General features: G+C 36.4%; 1 long non-coding RNA gene across 2 annotated transcripts in view; it reads left to right on the forward strand.

Moving 5' to 3' along the window:
* Positions 1-18,635, forward strand: part of LOC111927857 (uncharacterized) — a 30,703-nt gene extending 12,068 nt beyond the window's left edge. The window contains exons 2-4 of one of the 2 annotated variants that reach the window (XR_015287468.1): positions 16,013-16,064; positions 16,296-16,540; positions 16,699-18,635. This is a non-coding gene — a long non-coding RNA (uncharacterized LOC111927857). The remainder of the gene's footprint in view (positions 1-16,012; positions 16,065-16,295; positions 16,541-16,698) is intronic. The other variant, XR_002863789.2, reaches the window with a different exon arrangement.
* Positions 18,636-19,874: the final 1,239 nt, after the last annotated feature.

Consider the following 19,874-nt stretch of genomic DNA (forward strand, 5'->3'; position numbering starts at 1 on the left):
TTCTGCATAGGTCTGCTGACAATGAGCAATGTTTCAGACCAGTCAGAGCTGTGCTAAGATTTTTCTGCTCTCCCTAATAATGTTACTATGGAAAAGTATTAGAGAAGAGCATAGTGGTGGTGGAGGTGGTATTTCTCTGAATACTCTTGCAGATTAGGTAAATACATGGTTCAGGAATCAACCAAAACAGAGGGAGTGGTTTAAGATTTAATTCATTTTTTTTACACAGATCATTGTAGGAGAAAACCCAACCCAAAGTGGTGCCCACACAAAAACTCACAAGAAAAGATCAAATAAAAACCAAACAATAAAGCACAACAATAAATGTACATGTGAGTAGTTACAGTTTGGTGGCATCAAGCTTAACTATACATTATACTGTAAGAAGAAGCTTCATTTTGGTTTGTTTTGACTACTCTGACCCTAGTCTCATCTTTCTTAACCCTTATTTTAAAACAGGCAGTGAATATCTTTTCCCCCCTCATTTTTTCACAGTACAAGGGGTTTTATGAGACTCTGCCACATTACCCTTCAATGTTGTCCTTGCCAGGATGAAAACAATTGTCTCAGTCATTTCTTGTGTGGAAACAAAGGCTGAAAATCCCTGTTACATTCATCTATCACTTTCATTCATGTATCACTTACCAATTCTACTATTCTCTTCAGACTCTTGTGCTTCCCTTGGAGTTGTGCTTCAGAATGAAAATGTAGGCATGTTTACACTGACCTGATGTCTTTATAGGGTTATTCACTGTACCTTTAAGATGCTGGCTTGCTTTTCTTCTCTTTCAGCATCTTACAGAATTATACTAGGGACCATTTTCACTGCACTGTAAATAAGAAGCATTACTCGTCTTGCCTGTGCTGGAACTGGGATATAGACCCTTCCTGTGAGCTGATTTTATTTGGTAGCACAAGAAATTAAGCTGAGGAAATAGTTATTCTACACAATATCTGACTAAGTGATTCACAGAAGGGAGCAATGGGAACCCAAGATCTCTGAAGGGAAGGATCCTTTGATTATCAACTGGGCCCATAAAACTGCAGCCATGATTATTTTTTTCACATCTCTTACACATAAGTTGGAGGCTGCTAGTGGTCTCTGGGCAGCAGGTTTAAACTGTATCGTAGGAGATATGAGAGTGAAATGAGATCACATGAACTAGAAATTATGCTTTATTTGCTTATTTTTTGAATTTTATAAGTTATTTTGAGCTCAGCTCTGTTGCTGTGTCACAAAGCACATCAAAGGTGAAGTTATTTTAGACACAGAGCAGAGGATAACTGAAGTATAGAAACTTGCCTCAAACAAGAGGTCATAAACCTGTGGCACTTTTGCAAATGACTGTAAAACCAATGACTTTGAACTATGAGGTTTTGACCAGACAGTGACAGTTGATTCAATCAGGTGGATGTTTGCTAGCTAGGATGGATTTGCCAGGACTGTGTCATATCTATTTATAAGAACAGTAATAAAAAGTTCAATGAAGCAAGTGGCAAGCTAAATTCAATGTTATTATTACAATGAATTAGATTAGAATTATAAGTATTTGTTTTCTCAAAATAGTTAATGGGAGAAGTCTTGACTATTCCAAGTGGGAATAGATAGTTCTGAGATTTGCACATGGTGTATTATGTGTTAAAGAGTTTGCTGATTCATGATAATTTATTATGAAAAAGTATTATTGTCCCAAAAGTTGATACAGATTTGTTTAATACTTTTATGCTTCTGTGTGAATACAGTTTGGTCACCAAAATCTGGAACAGCTGTTAATCAATCCTACACAAATCCTTTTAGAAGTGTCAATTTATTGTGTCCTCTGTGAATTTATAGTGTAAATAGCCTCCTGTTAGAAATTTTATTCTGAACCACTTTGCTAGTGGAACATAAAACAATCTCTTATGAGGAGTTTAATAATCGAATGGAAGCTCATTGTGTTCAAATAACTTTCAGTCTGCAGTTCTTTCTGTTAAAGGGCTGGTTGTGGGGAGTTAACACCTGCCTGTAATCTCAACAATTTCTGCATAGTTTTGAGAAGAAATTGAAATGGAAGAAGTAGTAGGATGATAAAACAGAAAGGAAAAGGTTTGGATTTCAGGTGGCTGCCTGAATAAATTCAGCCCTTAGCTCTGCTTTAAGAACAAAATGGGGCAGTATACTGAGTGTAAATGTTGAAGAGGCAAGACAGGAAGCATTACCCTCCCATACTAATTTGACACCTGATGCAAGTCTTTATATTACACTTGCTTTGAGGTTAGTTGAAAACATTTTAACACTCAGCACACTTGATTTCTTCTTTTTTAAACTGGGGATAGCCTGGGAACCATCAAGTGCCAAATGCTTTCATCAAAGCCATAAACAAAAGGGGATTCTATAGGAAATCCATTTATTCTCAGGAGGTTTCAACAAAACACATTTTCACTTATTCAAAGTGGAAGAATAAATCTGTAGCTCTTTTAAAAGAGACTTACTTCATGGCCCTAGGAGGCAGACAGAGTACTGGATTTAAAACAAAAAGCTGTAACAAAAGCATCCTCACCAGGCTCAGTAAATTGTGGTAATGTTTTATAGGTCTGCAATGCATGTGAGAGCTGCTCAGTTCCTGCCCAACCTAGCAACATAGATAGCCTATGAGGGGGAAATATGTGCTGTGTGGAGGCTGATTTTTGATCAAATAAAGTAACCTGAAGTGAATTGGCTTCTTAAAATAAAGAGCTGTGCTGTGATAGATGTGAGCATGAGATAGAAAATTACTTCTACAGTATGAAAACCTTAAACAAACACCTGGTGTTTTACCTGTATTTAATCTTTCTTGTCACAGATCATCTTTATACATAAACACACTGGTAATTAACCTTGCCTGACTTATTTAAGGATTCATGGTTGCTGCCACAGCAGAGGCTCCCGGCTCAAATGCTGGGCTGATGTTACTGAATAAATACAGTCAGAGGAAACTGACTAGTCTTGAAGGTTGGCTCCTGCCCCACATAATAACCTATATATATATCTATATATTTTTTTTTTTTTTTTGGTGGCAGAGACTACCTCTGTTTGTATTTTCAGCAAGCTTTGGGGTGTCAGGAGCTAATCAATTGCTTTTTTATTTAGTACAAGATACAGAAATATCAGCTTGTGTACATTTTCTAGACAGATCAGATTACAGCATCCATTGGAACTCTGTTTTAGGGTTATTTATGGGCCAGCACATGCTAGACCATTCACAAGCATCCCTCTCTCCATGGTATATCACAATACTCCACAGAAATGTACTTAATCAAATCTGAACTGCTGCAGACATTTGGCCAGTGATGTGTGGATATGAAATGCAGAATGCTGCAGGAGTATGATCAAGGCTTTCATCTGATGGTCAGTGTCCTTCCTCCTCAGCGATAGCATTTGCCAATGGAAATTAAAATGTTCTTGCCATCCTGATCTTAGAGTCTAGGACTATAACATACTCCAAAACAATACCAAAAAAGAATACGGGAACTGTCTGATTTCATTTCTCATCTGTTGTTTATAAGTTTGGTGAAAATTCCTAGTTTTACAAAAAGTTAGTTTATAAAGAATCCATTAAAAATCATAATTCTTATCGTAAGTTAAAGTCTGTTTTAGATGCAGAAAACACCTTTTTTCTGACAGAAAGTTGAGGTTTTTTAGTTTGCTTAATAGAGGGCCAGTTTAAATTTGTATTAGGCATACTACATAAAAAATGGAAATGGACTGCAAAGTTAGCTGTGCAATCCTGATATATAAAACTACTTAAAAATATGTATGACCAAATAAAATTAGCAGTGGGAATTTCTGGTTGGTTTTGGTGGGGTGGTATTTTGTGTGGTTTTTTGTTTGTTTCATTTAGTTTGGGTTTTGTTGTGTTTTGGTTTTTATCCTGAAGCTATGACTTCCAGATGTGTGGGATCAACAGTAGTCTTGCTAGTTTTGACAATGTGTTGTGGCTGAAGGCTTGAGACTTTAAAGATGAAAGTTATGTGCAGCAAAAAGAATTGCAAGGAACTGCAGACGGGCTGGAAACCATGATGTTTAGAGCTCAAAATTAAAGCATAGAAAAAAGAATAGCATAGGAGTCATCATATTTTTCATAAGGAATCTTTCAGGCTGGTAACATATTAAGAGGAGATAGTATATAAAACCTCCATTGCTCCAAATTGTGTTGTACTCTGATTTCAGTTACGGTATGTAGGCTGAGCTAAGAGGACAAAATCCTTTCTAATGGATATTGCTTCACTGGAATTCATGGTTTCAATTATTTGCTGATAATCTGTACTTTATATGTATATGTCTTTACAGTTTCCCCTGGAAATTAAAAAACCCATATGGTTGCAAAAGTACACAAGACAAAAAAATACACAACATGATGATAATTAGAAGATTTAGCAAGCGTTATAGACATCTCTCACTAGGAGAGTAATTTGGCTGCTCCACAGAAAACATTGTAGATGTTTTTGGTATAATTATTTCCTTGAAGGTGTGTTTAGACTTTGTTGTTAGACAGATTCTGATAATGCTGGTGCAGCCCACTTAGAGTTAGAATAGACACTACTTTTAGGGTCAGTTCTTTCCCTGAAACTCCTAATGTGGCTTTCTCACAGAAGTCACAGGAACAGCAGTCTTTCAATGACAAATGACTCCAAGTCTATAGTCAGGATATTGGGAGTTTTTATGAGAATGGAAATAAAAAATAACAGGAATGGATTAGTTGCTTGTGTCAGCAATGAAAAAAAAAAAAAATTAGCATCCACAGTTGGTTTAAAATTAAAATTCAGTTTCTGCAGGATAGTAGCAATGTATTATTAAGGGAGTAAATGGTTTAATTCTTTCCTAAACAACAAAAACATTTTGGCATTGACACTGTCTTTAAGGCTTGAGAGGAAAAAGTATGACAAGTTCAGCAGATATAAATAACAAGTCAGGCCATATGCTTCCTAATCACATTTACAGAATATTTTCATATACTTATTGGGTTAAAAATTATTTTTAAGGTAGGCAGATTTCCTCTCCTCATCATATGTAATGATGCTATTTCTTATTGAAATGAAAAAAGTAGATAACAACGAACTCAGAAAAAATCTTGAATTGCTGGGTGTAAGCTTCTAAATGTGCTTAGATCTCTGTGCTCATCCACCCATAAAAAAAAATAAAAAAAAATAAGAGTTTTCTCCTTGAAAGAAGTATAGGGCCAAATCCCAGTCCCTAAGCATTTGCCTACCCCTTTCTAAGGAAGTTCAACATTCATCCCAACGAAAATCAGTCCAAGATATCTATGTAACTTCATCATGCTGTCTTGAAAAACTCATAAATTATGGTGAATTGAATTTTCTGTCTCTTCCTCAGAGTAGCTGAATGACAATTGCACGCACTTCTGGATTTTGGACTATTCAGTGGATGCCACTGAAGCCTTGAAGTCATGAACCTCAGCTGGGCTGTGTACAAAGAGCAGTTGGGCCTTGAGCTGTGGAACTGTGCATATACACATGTGAAGAACGGATATCTGATACCACCCATAGATTAGTCTTTCGTGAGGTAGAAACTTTCACTGTCTCAAACCACTTCATGGTTTTTTTTTTTCCAAGCAGCATTTTAAAATATAACTTGATTTAAATGCACTTTTCCCTTAGACAGATATAGTTTAATTTTAATAGAGTAGGTAGTCAATTAAAAGCAATTAATAGTCTTTGTGAGCTTCTTGCCATAGTAAAATAAAGAAATCTACCAAAAATGTAAGATCAGTCTTGTGACTGACAGTTTTATTATTAAGATGATATGAGAGGAATCTTGGAATCCAGAGCAATAGACAGCTAAGGCTCCTGCTCCCTGTGGACAAGAGTGAGGTATAAATCTTAAAAATTAAATTCTTTACATTCTTGTGACTAAGTTGAAAACTGTAGTTTATATTCAGGCCTGCTTGGGCTATTCCTGATTAAATTAGTGCTGCATACAGTATGATGTAAGTACATCTCCAGTAAGCTTTTCTCAGTATGACATGTGCTGCTGCCACCAGTCTCCCACGATCTTATCAATACAATGTGCTAACAGCAATCAGATCAGCTGTGTGTGGCAATGTACAAATATTTCATAACCACCCACAGAAATATATACTGTAAGATCTTTAAATATCATGAATGTGGGCATTCTCTATCTTTGTACATTTGCATTCTCTGATAAAATATAAAATATGCCTTTAAAAGCTAGTGGTAATACAAATAACTGTGGTCAGTTCTAACATTCAGGCTATCTCAGCATAATTTCAGATGTGCTCTATTTTCAGTTGTGATTTCAGTTTATGTGAAATGTCACACTTCTGTCACATTCTGTTGCACTTGCAACAGGAGAACACTTCAATAAAGTTCTTAGTAGGTGGCATTGTTTTATATGGAGAAATATCTATAATATCTGCATGACTCAGTTCCTGGAAAACTCTACACTGAACTATAAACAGCTTCCAAGAAGAAACTATTGACCTTTGATTTGAAGAAATATGATTGCCAAATATGACCAAGAACTAAAACTGTGATGTTCTTACTTACAAAAGCTTTCAAAACACTTCTATAGACAAAGGACATCTTCAGCAAACATTTGTCAAGGTAGTGTAGCAATAGTTTTCAATGACTACAATCAGTAGAGGCAAAAATGAACCAACCAAACCAACTCTACACACTGATACCAAAAAAACCCAAAACCAACAAAAAACCTTCTGAAACTTCGTGAAGATAATTCACTTCTGTAGGTTTGTATCCATTTCAGTATCACACCATCATGGTAAACCTATAAAGATATTTAGATAGACATATCGATGTCAAAGCACTTTCTGTATGAAGTTAACTTTATAGTTACTTCTCAGTTAATAGAAGATACTTTTTTTTTGTTTTTTTAATGTTTATTTTAGGAAGACTCCCTCCCTGTGTGCACACCACTTCCATGCTGTTCTCTTTTCAGAGGGGAGAGAATCAACTTTTAAATTGTATAACTATGAGATCTGTAAATAGAGCTTGGAAAAAAATTGTGAATGAGGCTGAAAATTATGGGTCTTAGGGACTGCTATTGAAATCAATGCTTGCACAGCCGGGAAGAAGAGATTTCTTGTCTTAATCTGCACAATATGCATTATAAATGGGCTGAAGAGATAATCAAGAGCAGTCTATGCTTTGGTTCAAGAATAGGAAAGTTTAAAAATACTGTGAGGAATATAATGAGTTCATTCTCTTACATCTTTGGTAGCTTCCTTGCAGCTATCAAGAGGGCTATGAGCTATCATTTCCTTCCACAAACCGAACAATTAAGTGCCATCTGAATAATGCAGATTCACAGGATGGATTCCAGTATAGACTTTTCTAAACAATTTTAAATCAGAATGAATACAGAATGCCCACTCATTTCAAATGTGAAAATCGCAATAGAAATCTGCTGTGCATTGCACAACTTATACAGTTTCTTGGGATGAACAGGATTGTGATACTTAGCATCTTAGTCTGCTCAACCTTTCAGCAGTGTTGAACTGCATTATTGTAAATTGAACTGTGTCGTCAGTAATTTTATATTATTTTATAAAGGTAATGCAATCAGAAAAAAAATGACATTATTTGAAACTTGGGTTGGTTGTGCTTGTTTGTTTTCACAAATAAAAGGGGATTGCCTAGTGCTTTAAAACAGAAATGAGGAAAAGCTACCTATCATGGTCATCATATCATCAACAGGAGATCATTTTAAATGTCTCAAAGTTAGCATTGCTACTGGGTTATTTTAGTGCAGAAGAAAGTCTTGTTCAGCCAGAGCTCCACAGTGGGATTCTGCTCTGTGTACAACCACTCTGCCTGTACAACTACTCTGGTAGAGTAGCTAATGCCTTCACAGCCCTTTGGTAGGGAGAATAAGCACTGTGAGTAATCAGAAGAAAATAGGCCAAGGAGAAAGGAAAATATGATCATTTCCTTCCCAACCATAAGTCTATGAGGAAATAAGGTATGGTTTTGCACCTTGCAAAACATGCTTTGTCACTCCCTGCCCTCACTTTCCTCATCTTTTGAGTTTGTTTCTTTTGGGTGGACAGCACCTCAAGGTAATAGCATTATTCTTGATTTTAAAAACACAGCTGATGAAACAAAGCTGTATCTGTTGCCTAAAGTTTGTTATCCAAGTGCTAGACTATGCAGGTGCTGCTGTTGTTACTATTTCTTGCTTCATTGTCATAGTTTAAGGTGAGACCCTGTCCTCCACCTGCTAATTATTGAGGCAATTATTGCTTAGATGTACAGTCTGTTGTTACTTGAGGAAATACATTTGAATTGGAACTCTCTAGGCTTCTGACCTTGTATGTTGTCTTATTGCCCAAATAACATACATGCATTGATCTTCTGAAAACTAAAGATGTCTATGTGATTTTATGTGCTCTTTGAGCACAATTCATTCACCATGAGTTGAGATTTACTGAAACTTGTGAACAGGTTTACAACATTAGGTGTCTATAGTTTCATATAAGCTTCCTCATGTTGAATACCTAGTTGGAATTGGATAAGGCTCAAGTCTTGTTTAAAATGCTTGTTTGCTTAGTTTTTGTAAATAATCTAAAGTGAGTATTTGTTCTTAAAGCCTATTCTTTAGACAGAGATCTTTTATAGATTAGTCATTCATGAAAGAAAGAACAGATCAAAAGGCTACAGAGGAGAAAGTGTTGAAGTGAGTTGCAGGAAATCTGGAGTCTTGGCTAGGCCATACACTTTCTGTATGGACCTTGTATTTTGGTTCCTTCTGTAAAACAGAGGTAAGAGTATTTCCCTGTCACAAGGTTTGGGGGAAATATTTTTAATGTTAAGGAAATAGTGAGAAGTTCTGATGGTAAAGAAAAAAGGCTCTATGGTAAATAACTCAACTTGGAAATACATGCAGCTGAAGTTTGAGATTAGTAGCTTAATAAAGCATTTGTCCAACTCTGTCATAGTTTATATGGCCCACTGCTATAGCATGTAAAAATAAAGGCAATGACCCTAATTTGAGTTTTGTATTAACTGTGGATAAATGGATGAAAAAAGACAACTGTTTTTCGTCTTTAGTTAATGCTATTAATGAGTTTGCTACAGAGCTATAACTCTTTGCACTTTAATCACAGCTAGGGTACTTAAGAAAATTTGGTACTTGGCAACTCTGTTCTTTTCTTTCTGTTCCTGGATGATATTCCTGAAACAGCTAAAAAAAAAAGCTACTTTTTTTTTTAATATTTTTTTTTCCCCATTTTGCCTTCTGTTTTAACAGGCATCCAAGCTCAGGTTCTTGGACTAGGCATCACTGCACTTCATCTTCATATTCATAGATTTTACAATTCTAAACAATATTAAGTTGTGTGAGGTCACTGCTACAGTATCTAGAATATAGTAGTAATTTGGAGAGTTTCAGAGCCTTGTGCAAAGAAATGTACATTACAAACAAGGAATATTTTTTTTCTGTTTCGTCTCTGTTTTGGGGGCATTTCATTCAGGTGGAGGAATATGATTATTTGATAATAGAAGTATGGTGAGTATAACTCCTGGTGGTGGCAGGTCATTGTCTTCTTAGATGTCAAATAAAATCAGAACTGAAAAGTATTTTTTTATATGATGGTCCAGAATTGCTTTAGATTAGAGGAAAAGAAATGGAGTGCTAAATCAATGTAAATCTAGAAATTCCAGATGTGAATTAGCAAAACAAGGTAGTTTTGAGAGACAGTCAAAGCACAGTGAAGCTGAAGTCTAGCAAAAAAGAGTGAGCTTTCTGGGATGGTTCAGGCCCTTGTTTAGAGTCCAAGGGTACAGACACACTGCAATCAGGAAACTAACATTAGCTCAGGCAGGATGCATGAGTCAAGGATATTGAAAGGAGAGGAAAAACATGGTATTCAGGCATCAACCACTCACGAATTGCTGGGCACTCTTTGTGGTTCATGCTGCTGATTGGAATGTACTGGAAAGGAAAGAAAAATAGTTTAAATTGGGTTAACAGCTAACATCTGCCATGTGACTTACTGAAAGAGAGAACTGTTTAGCTGCAGACATGACCAGAAAGGATAGGAAGGGAAAAGCTCATGGTAGAGCGTTTCCTTTTCCCACCACCTCCAGTCTCCCTGATCCTGTTTATCTCAGCTGATAAGGCTTAATAGCTTGAAATACTGAGTATGACCTGGCAATAAAAACATGTACAGCAAAGAGCTGCATGTTTTACTATCTTCTTATACAATAGATTGTATTCTGTATTAATATCTAGAATCTGCAGGTATTTGAAATGGACATCATAGTGGTCCACTTGTATGATTTCATTCGGGTTGGATTCAAAACAAAAAATCCCAGTGGCCTTGCTCAGATCTAGGAACAGTTCCTTTTTCAGGGCAGGCTTTGCTTTAGTTAACAACACTTGCAGATATTTGGGTGGAGGGATGTAGTCAGTTCAATGTGCAGAGCAGAAACTTTTTCACTTAAGATGTGCTGACCACAGTGCATTTGCTGTGAGCTTTAGACTGGAGTTATATTAGTAGCTGGAAATATCTACTCAGACATGAATCTGCTTTGCATGGTTGGTGCAGATAAACATGTTAAATGTCTTACCCTCACTGTTTTCTTGACCCTCAAATCTTCGTCTGAACTCTAGTACCAACTCTGTCATATATTTTAATTGATTTTTTTAAATATAATTTGATGGTCTGTGTTCAAATACCTTTCGTTTCCCTGTACTTCTGGAATCCATCAGTCAAGAAATCTAGCTCTTTCTTTGTTACAGTGTCTGTATCAAGAAAATATTTGTTGAATTTTTGCTTCTGACCTGTGTAAGCTGTGTTGGCATCTCAGGCATTTCTGAGAAGCAAGGAGTTCTCAAACTTTGAGCAATTGTTCTGTGATATTTTTAAACCACTTAAATTCTCTTGGATATATTGGATAATTGCAGACAAGATAAGTTAGTATTCTGAATACACTGCAGCTTGTCTCTTGCTATTAAAAAACCTATGCAATGGTAGAGAAAGCTTTTTCTTGCAACGGAAATTTATTCTCCACAGAAAAGACAGATTTCAGAAGTATCCAAAATAGTTTGGAAAAGCAGTGAAGTAGAACAACAAAGTAAAGCTGTCAGTTATTTTAAGGCTTTCTGTATGCATTTGTCTAAAACGAGCCCTTGTATTTGTTATCCAGAAATGCTCAGTTCCCTGGCTTCTATTTTCTAAAACCTTAAGCTATTTATACTTCATACTGTGACTTGTAGAATTTCTTCATGCTTTACCTTTTCCTTCCTTAGAGGAAGAGTAACTAAAGTTATTCACCTTTATTTGGCCAACAGATCTTGAGTCTGGAGAGTAGGATTGATTGGCTGGATGGTACCTGGAGACAGTCTGAATCCATTTTTATACATTGTCTCAGATTTATGGGCTCTCAGAGCCTCAGAGCACTTTTGCCTGTTGTTTATATAAAAACAAGGCTTATCTGACCTTTGTGTTAACATTGTATGATGGACCTGCCTTTCCAACACTGATTGGCGATGGAGGTTATCTTTGATCTCGTTATTTTTATCTTGTGAATTAATTCACTGGTTTTACTGAGAAATTCCCTGGCTAGAAACATCACATTTAACACAGTTCAGGGATTCTTCTACATGTCCATATCATTAAGACAAGGAAAACATCACAAATATTTTTTAAAAAGCCTTAACCCAACAGCTGTGGAACTTCTATCAGATTCACATTTTGTATGTTTATTTTATAAAGAGATAAAAAAAAAGAGATAAAAAACCTAGCAGTATATGTTTGCTGCTTATTGCACATCTCAAACTGAAGTAGTTTCTTTGCCTTATAAGTTGGATTTTACTCAATAACTGTCTGACACTTTATTTAAATATGTTGGTCTAGCCAAAAGGTGTTGCCAAGTTACAATTAGGACATCTACTGTCCAGAATATTTATTGTAGTGCAGCTCAGTTACATGAAAAATAATTTTTAAATTATGTGACTATGACTGTTTTATAGTGCTGGTTTATGTTTGGTAGGAGCTGTGTTTCTTTGAAGACTTCTAAGGTTTCCTTTTAATTTCTTCTAAAGTTGTTTTTTTAAGCACCCAAACAGCCAACTCTTCAAATGAATAAACATGGAAAATGTGTAAAACATTAACTCCTACAGATCTTCCAATAATTTGGGAGACACTTTGAGCTTCTGGAAGGCTTTTTGTTTAATTTCTAGGTATTGACAGGTGTTGCTATCAACTGTAATAAATTTGCTGAATCCAAGTATGTTTCAGACAGACCCAGTCTCTATGTCAAGGTGGTGTCTGGTGCACATGAGGAATGAAGGTAAAAGCAATATATTCAATTTAGCTGCACATCCAGTCACTAAGGGGAGTTTGTTAGGCTGTCTCCAAAAGTGTAATATGGGCTGTGTGCACTAGCTGACAATCTATAGGCAGCAGCATTGCTTCTCTGTGCTTTTATCATTCTATTTTCCACCCCAATTTTAAATAATCCTATCTAGTGACTGCATGGGAATACTGTAGTCTCCTAAATCCACACATGACAGTTGAGTCATTCTGGCTTTTGCTCCAAAATGTCAGAACACTCATAAGTAGGAGAGAAGATATGAAAGGAGTGTCTGAAAGGGTGGTGAAATTCAAGACTCTGCTCTTGTGGAACAGTAAACTGGTGCAATGCAATTTAGGGACTGCTTAGAGACATTAAACACCCTCATCTTCAGCAGGTTCATGGCTGAAAATAGGAACTGTGACTGCTTCACATTATTTCTGTGCAGACAATGCCCCCTTGTCTGTCAAGCCTACATACCTTCAGAACAGATTGTCCTTGGCTGGGCCTTGCAGCAGCTCTCTCTCAAATGTACAGAGTTTTAGTTCTTAAGGCTGTGCTAGAATCTGGACTCATGACTTTTATGCCTAGAACTTTCAACTGTGTTTTCTTTTTCATTATTAATTTCATTTTTGCTCATTATGTATGTGGGATAATTGTAAAAATTCTCTTGTGTTATATCCATGGGTACCTCAAAATTTGCTTCTGACCTGATAGTGCTCTTGAAGTCCTAGGGATAACTACTGAGTTGTTTAGTTTTTTTTCTTTTTGGTTGGTTCAGTTTGTTTTCCTCCAGACCTAGGAAAAGTATATTGCTGCTAGTGCTGTTATCACTGCTACTTAATATATTATTTAAATCAAAATATCTAAGGCTTATAAATTTAATGAGCATAATCTAAAAAAAGAAAATAAATTAGAGACACATTTCAGTGGATCTTTTCAGGTGTGTTGAGACCACTGTGTATTATCTATTTCATTAGATTATTATTGGTTTTATTTATTGTCATGGAGCCTTTCTGAGTTCTCCCTCAGCCTCTGACTTAGAAATACAATATCTTTGTTTGAGTATTTTTGCTGTGAAAAGTCTGATGCTAATGGTTCTGTCAGACTGGGCAAAATATGACAGCAAATGCTTACAAAGAAAAAAAAAAAAAAGAAAAGGAGAACTGCATATTTGGATTCCAAAGTGCCACCACAGTGATTAAAAAATAAAACATAAAACTCAAGCCATTCATTTGATCTGAAACATGAATACAAGTTCATTTTGAGTTTACAAAGCTGAGAACACTAGCATCCTTGAAACCTCTTTGGAAAGGCAGCCAATTCAAACTTCCTGAGAGTGAAGTTTGTGGGAAGTGGCTTAACATCTTAGAAAAGTGTTTTGAAACCCAGACAGAATAAGGTATTATGCTTAGCAAAGGAAACTACAATTTGTGATGCATTTGGTGTATGGTTTGACTTAGGCCACTGTTACAGCAATGTCTGCAACCCTTCAAAATATTCTCATTGTGGGGAATGGTCTCATTAAAATAAATTTTCTTCCTTTTTTTTTCCTTCTACTGTGCAAATAAAGAAATGGTTAAGAGCTTTCAGACATTGCTATCAAACATTCATCCTTACAGACACTTTGGAACAAAGTAAACTTCAAAGATTAATCTGACCAAAATAAATTTAAGAAGAAAAAATCTTTATAACCATGTCAATGGAACTTTACTCAAAACCACATAAATGCCCACTGTATAAAATATGGTCTACAGGGACATTTGAGGTATATGAACCAAAAGAGTAGGCAAGACTGAAAAGTGATTTTTACCTCATACAAGCATCAAGTTATCAGGCAGGGTGCCATCAATCAGCTGAAATTGTGTGTCAGAAGTGGAACTTGGGATTCTGTCTGTGTTTCTGGTACACTGCAGTCCCAAGTGGTGGTGGTTGAGCTGATAAAAATTCAAATGGTTTTATTTTGTCTTTGCCATGTTAAGAACCACTGCCCTTTTACCGTGTCACTCATGAATATTGCAATTGAGTTAAGTAACCCCAGGCAGCAAGAGAAGCTGGCCTACGTTCCCTTAAGTTCCCTTCCCTTCTATTTTTTTTTAATACATCTTGCATTTATTATTTATTAATAAAGCATTTTAAAAATGCTTTTTTCAAGACTTTTCTTAGATCTCCATTGCTATAAACTATATGAGCAATATGTTGTAAAACACATCATGGATGCTGCTGTTGAGCTGTAGGTGATGTGCTCAGCTGTAGGTGTGGTATGTTAATATGTACATTTATATATATATAAATATATATATTATATATATACTTCTTTTTGTCATGTGCACCTATGGATGAGCACAAATGTATCAAGTATAGGTAATGTCTGTAACATTTAAAGATATTTATTTTTAGTGAACTTTGGTTTATGAAGTTCATTAGCAAAAGCTGATGCATATTGTCAGGCATTAATTTCTTTGTGAATTAAATCTTTCAATTTGCCTGAAGTGTAGGGGTGATACACTAGCAAGCCCCCAGGTCTGTCCACAAAAGAAAGCAGTGAAAGATTCAGAGAAAAGAAAAATTTCTATTTATGACTTCTTGCAGATCCTTCTGCTTTCAGTTCTCTATTATATCTATTTCTCTTGTGTCTTTGTTCAGAAGGTAAATCTACCTCCCTAGGAGTTTGTTTGATATTTAAAGCTGAAAAAGACATTTTCTGAATTGCTTTTCACCTCATGTATCTAATTATAAAAGCCTCTAATAGCGATGGTTAGAAAAAAAAGTATATTATAGGAATTTTAATAGTCAGCTTTGTGCATTAGCTGTATCAAAAGACATAACATTAAAATTATATAAGGAAATATATGCTCCTCTGTTTGTGAAGCTTTTTGGTTGCTTTGATTGTTGTTTTTCAAACCTTACTTTAAGTAGTGAAGTTCACTTTTCTTTAATGTTTTCTATACCCCAAAAGCTGTAACAGTTTTCTCAGTAAATATAAAAGACAGTAGAAAACAAAGTTATGATCCACTGCTGGATATCCACAGGTGACAACAGGCTGCCAGGTAGTAGCAGAGGGATTCCAAGCTCTCAGTTGGGTACATGAAAAAAGGGCTTGGGCACAGTGAATGAGAATTCCTTTCTAAAGTGGGGAGCAAGATGAGAGCAGCATTCTAAATAGCTTCCCCATATTATGCATGGTTTGGAATCAGCCTGGTAAAAAGGAGGCTCAAGGGAGACCTCATCACACTAAACAGCTGCCTGAAAGGAACTTGTAGCCAGGTGGGGCAGGCTCTCCTCCCAGGACAGCAACAGGACAAGAGGAAATGGCCTCAAGTTCTGCTGGGGGAGGTTCAGGCTGGACGTCAGGAAGAAATTCTTCCCTGGACCGCCCGTTCCAATGCTTAACCACCCTGTCAGTGAAGTGATGGAGTCACCAGCCCTGGAAGACTGTCTTCTGTCTAGGTGTCTTCTCCAAACTTAATGATTCTGTGATTCTGTAAAACCTCAATTCTTCCATGTTTTTGCATTCAGGGTTGTTCAGGAGAGTAATTTTTATTTTTTTTCCCCTACTACCTTGCTGTTCTCACCGTAATCACTGGAAACTCAAAATACCATTTCATGGACAGAAATCAGATAGCAGCAGTTTGTGCTCTGGTGTTTAAGGGATGTGAAGGGAGATTTACCATTGTTTTTACAACTTTTTCTACAGAGGTTCTTGCAACAAGACAGCCCTTTCCAGCAGCTCCTCTACTGAAAGTAGTGTGAGTATGCTCTGTTGCTTTTCAAGTAGCAGAATTTATGAGACTTTGAATGTGGTGAGGCTTTATTGGAAGGATATCAAAGGGTTCTATAATTTGTTTTTCATTCTTGGTGTACAGGCTGTTTGTGGCTATGGAGCTGTAGCACTCCCATACTGTAGCAGTAGATCAGAGGGTCTCATCATCATGCAGTAGATTTACCTAATTTTCTGTTGTTTGACTGATTATCAATAGGAAAGAAGTTATACAACAATCAAGACTTCTGCAAAACTAGAGGTTCTTTTTGGCTGGAACCACAAGGGAGTGAAGAAACTCAAGTCAGAGCAAAGCATTTCGGCAGCATCAGCATAAAATCCAAATATACCTTCTAACTTGCCATTCTAGGTTTTAGAAAAAGCATCTGGCAATAAATCTTACCTGTATTGAATGGGAATCTTGTTGTGCCTCCTCTGCTTACACCAAGGGGCACAATGTTAAAGGTAAGATGTGGTAGATGCAGCTTCTCTCCTCTCAAAGCTTTTCACATCAGGGAAACAGTGTCATCTTTGTCATATTTGTGATGTGAGAGATTAAACCCTTTGCATTACCTTTTTTCTTCTTTTTTTTTTTCTTTTTTTTTTTTTTTTTCCCCCTTCAGTATTTACCTTTTTTTCTCCCCTTCAGTATTTTTTCAGTGATGAGGAAGATGGATCCTGGGATTTGTATGTGCATGCAAAGCCTTCTTAGTGCCTCAGGAGCAGTGAACTGGTCTGTTCTAGCCCATGCCTCTACCTCCCAGAAGAACGACTTCCACGGAACTTATTCTGTCCTTCAGAAAATCATATGTGAATTCAAAGGCTCCATAAGAATCCAGTAATTCAAAGCCATAAGGATCTGAGCAAAAGCTGGTTGTGTGGGTGAGGTACAAAGCTTTGTTTGATGTGCCTGGCACTGAGTGCACTCACTGTGCCACACTTCAATCACTTCCCAGCCCCGACAGTCACCGTTCCTTACCTGCTCACACCTGCCTGACCAGGGGCTGCTCTGTAAGGGCAAACCCCTAAAGCTGCTGCTAACAAATCTTTTCTGCCAACAAGGAGGACTGGGAAGGAGGACACTAAATTGACATCCTTCCCTGGGCGTTGTGGCATTACCCAGCTCTAAAACAAAGGCTTGACAGTTTCATGCCAAATGCAGTTTTAATTTCATTTTGGGCACTCAGGAGGCTTCTGTCACTAAAATCTGTCTTGTTGTATGCAGTGAAATAAAAGTTCAGGGTTTGCATTTCTTAGCCAAAAGCAACAAATGAGGTAGGAAATGGCCAAAGAAAGATCAGGGAAAAGGGAACATTGTTAAAAGCTAATTTTTTTAAATGCAATCTTTATGAGAATAAGAATGGAACATTTATAATCCTATCTGGCACATGTTCATATAGTGGAAAGGTATTTTTCTGTCTATTAAGATGAAAGACAGAGGTGATTAACACTTGTGAGTAGGTACATTTTTTTCAATCTATCTGCTAGCATGTGAAACAGCTCTGTGTATGTGTATTCTAATGACAGAAGCATTATTCATATAAATAACAATATTAGACAAAATATGTCATGAAATCTTGTTCTTACACCTCACATCTAAGCATTATTTTGTGTTGCATTTCTAAAAGGCATACTAAAACTGACTGTAAATTTAGTATATGTGTAAATTATTATGTTCTTTTATTTCTGCTAGGTTATAGATATTTCTACTGTTTTCACATACTTTCTCAGGAAGGTCATTCTTTTCCCATAGTCAGAGCATTTTCCTACGTGCACGGTCCCCTGATCCTCCCTTGCCATGGGGCATACTAATGCAATGTAGGAGGTTCTCAGTGTGACAAGGAGCAGCCCTTTCTCATTGTGTGGCTTTCTGACTGAATTTGGAAGGAACAGTGACTCTTTTCAGACATTTTTAATGAAGTTTGGGGTGGGGGAAGCTACAGTTTATGAGAGTACCTCACTGCAAGTTAGCGATGCTGAGATGCTCATCTTATATGATGTGATTTGATACAGCAGATGTTCATTACTACTCCATTTTTTAATTCCCTATAAATGCTGTTTTAAACTATACAATACCCCAAAAATGAAGCCATTATTATTTGCTCTGTAGCATTACAGCAAAAGAACTCATAGTTCACTAGTGAAGGAGTTACTTGAATGGCTAGAGGTTTTAGAGCAAGGTCTGAGGTCTCTAGCTGAGAAACATTCCCAAACATTCCCAATCCAAAGTTTCCAGAAGAAAGCTTTGTGTTTTACTTGTAGATTAAAGATTCATCACAACATTAATTTCAGATTTTTTGTTATGGCAGTTGCAATACCAATGATGACATTTAATTTTTTAGATTGTGCACCAGAAGACAACTAAGCAGGTGTAGTACTACGCACTAACAGATGGTCTTCTTACAATTTGTTTTCCATGCTTGCAAAGAACATCACGAAAATAATTCTGTTGAGGATGACAGAATAGTAGTGATATCACTGGCATTTTTTTTAATGGATAAACCTTCCCATATTAATTATTTTTTCCTTTGCAACCAGAATAAATTGATTTGAAAAGAGATTGAATGCTCAAAGCAATAAGATGTTTCCCTGTGAAGGAAACATTTATTTAGTGATTTCCATGGACTCAGAGTTTGCTTTAATCTAACATTCTCCTGTCTGTGTAACATGTATAGCCAAAATCTTTTGTAATTCTTGTTTATACTTTCCCTCTGATAGTAAAGCACCTAGTGTTGAGAAAGGTGCAAGAGAATGGATTTCTACATTTTTTCACAGTCCCATAATAGAGACTTGTTCCACTTGACCTGCTCAAATCCAGAAAATGTCTCAAATAGAAAATAGATAAAGTGGATCACGTACCAAAGCCAGTGTGTACTGTGGCTGTGGCTACCCTACTTTCTTTCCTAACTATATTAGTTTCCTTGGCTTGGCCTTCCCTTATGTTAAAAACTTTGTTAGAGAGGAAGATATTTAAAGAGAAAAATCTTCCCAAATAGCATCAGTTCCCAAAAAGCCTAGTGAGGCTGTGTGGGAAAGGACAATGAAGTGCCAACACAAATACTGTTTGAAAGGATGGAGCACACAAAGGACTGAAATATCAGTCTGTAGCAAGACTTATAAACCAAATCTGTATGTGATAATTTCTTTTGGTATTTCATTTTAACTACCATCCCTGAAGGGTCAATGTCCTCTACATTTAGTCCCATTACTCTCATTTGAATAACCTGAGCTTTATTTTTCCATATCAGCATGGATATTAAAAAAGAAAAAAAAAAAAAAGGCAATTGTTGATAGTTACAATAATTACCCTCTTGAAACTGCTCCTATTTTATCTTTTCAATGAGCTATGACCTACCTTCATTTTCACATTGTTCAGTGTGGTATTGAGAATGGAGTTGACATGAAATAATACATATATTCATTGTATAGTCATATATCTATAGTTAATACTAGGAATTGATTGGCTGTATTTCTAAAAGAGACTTCAAAATAATGTGTAAGAATTCTGCTCCTTTGTACTCTTTATGGACAGATAAACAGAATATTAATATCTGCACAGCCAAGCCTACACTGCCACAGGGGATGGCAGTGAAGCCTCAGATGGAACAGTCTGTACTGGTTCTGTGGATATATGTTGCCTTGCCACTTCCAAACCCATATACCAGACCTAAACTTATAAGCAAGATAGTATTAGGAATTTTAATGTTTAGTTACCATTTATTTTACTAAAAGTGTAATACACAGAAAGGCTGTACCCATGATGAAGAATTATTCTGTACTCACCTAGTTTTTGACAATA

Source organism: Cyanistes caeruleus, chromosome 5 (assembly GCF_971803275.1).
Source record: "Cyanistes caeruleus chromosome 5, bCyaCae1.hap1.1, whole genome shotgun sequence".
In the NCBI taxonomy this organism is placed as follows: domain Eukaryota; kingdom Metazoa; phylum Chordata; class Aves; order Passeriformes; family Paridae; genus Cyanistes; species Cyanistes caeruleus.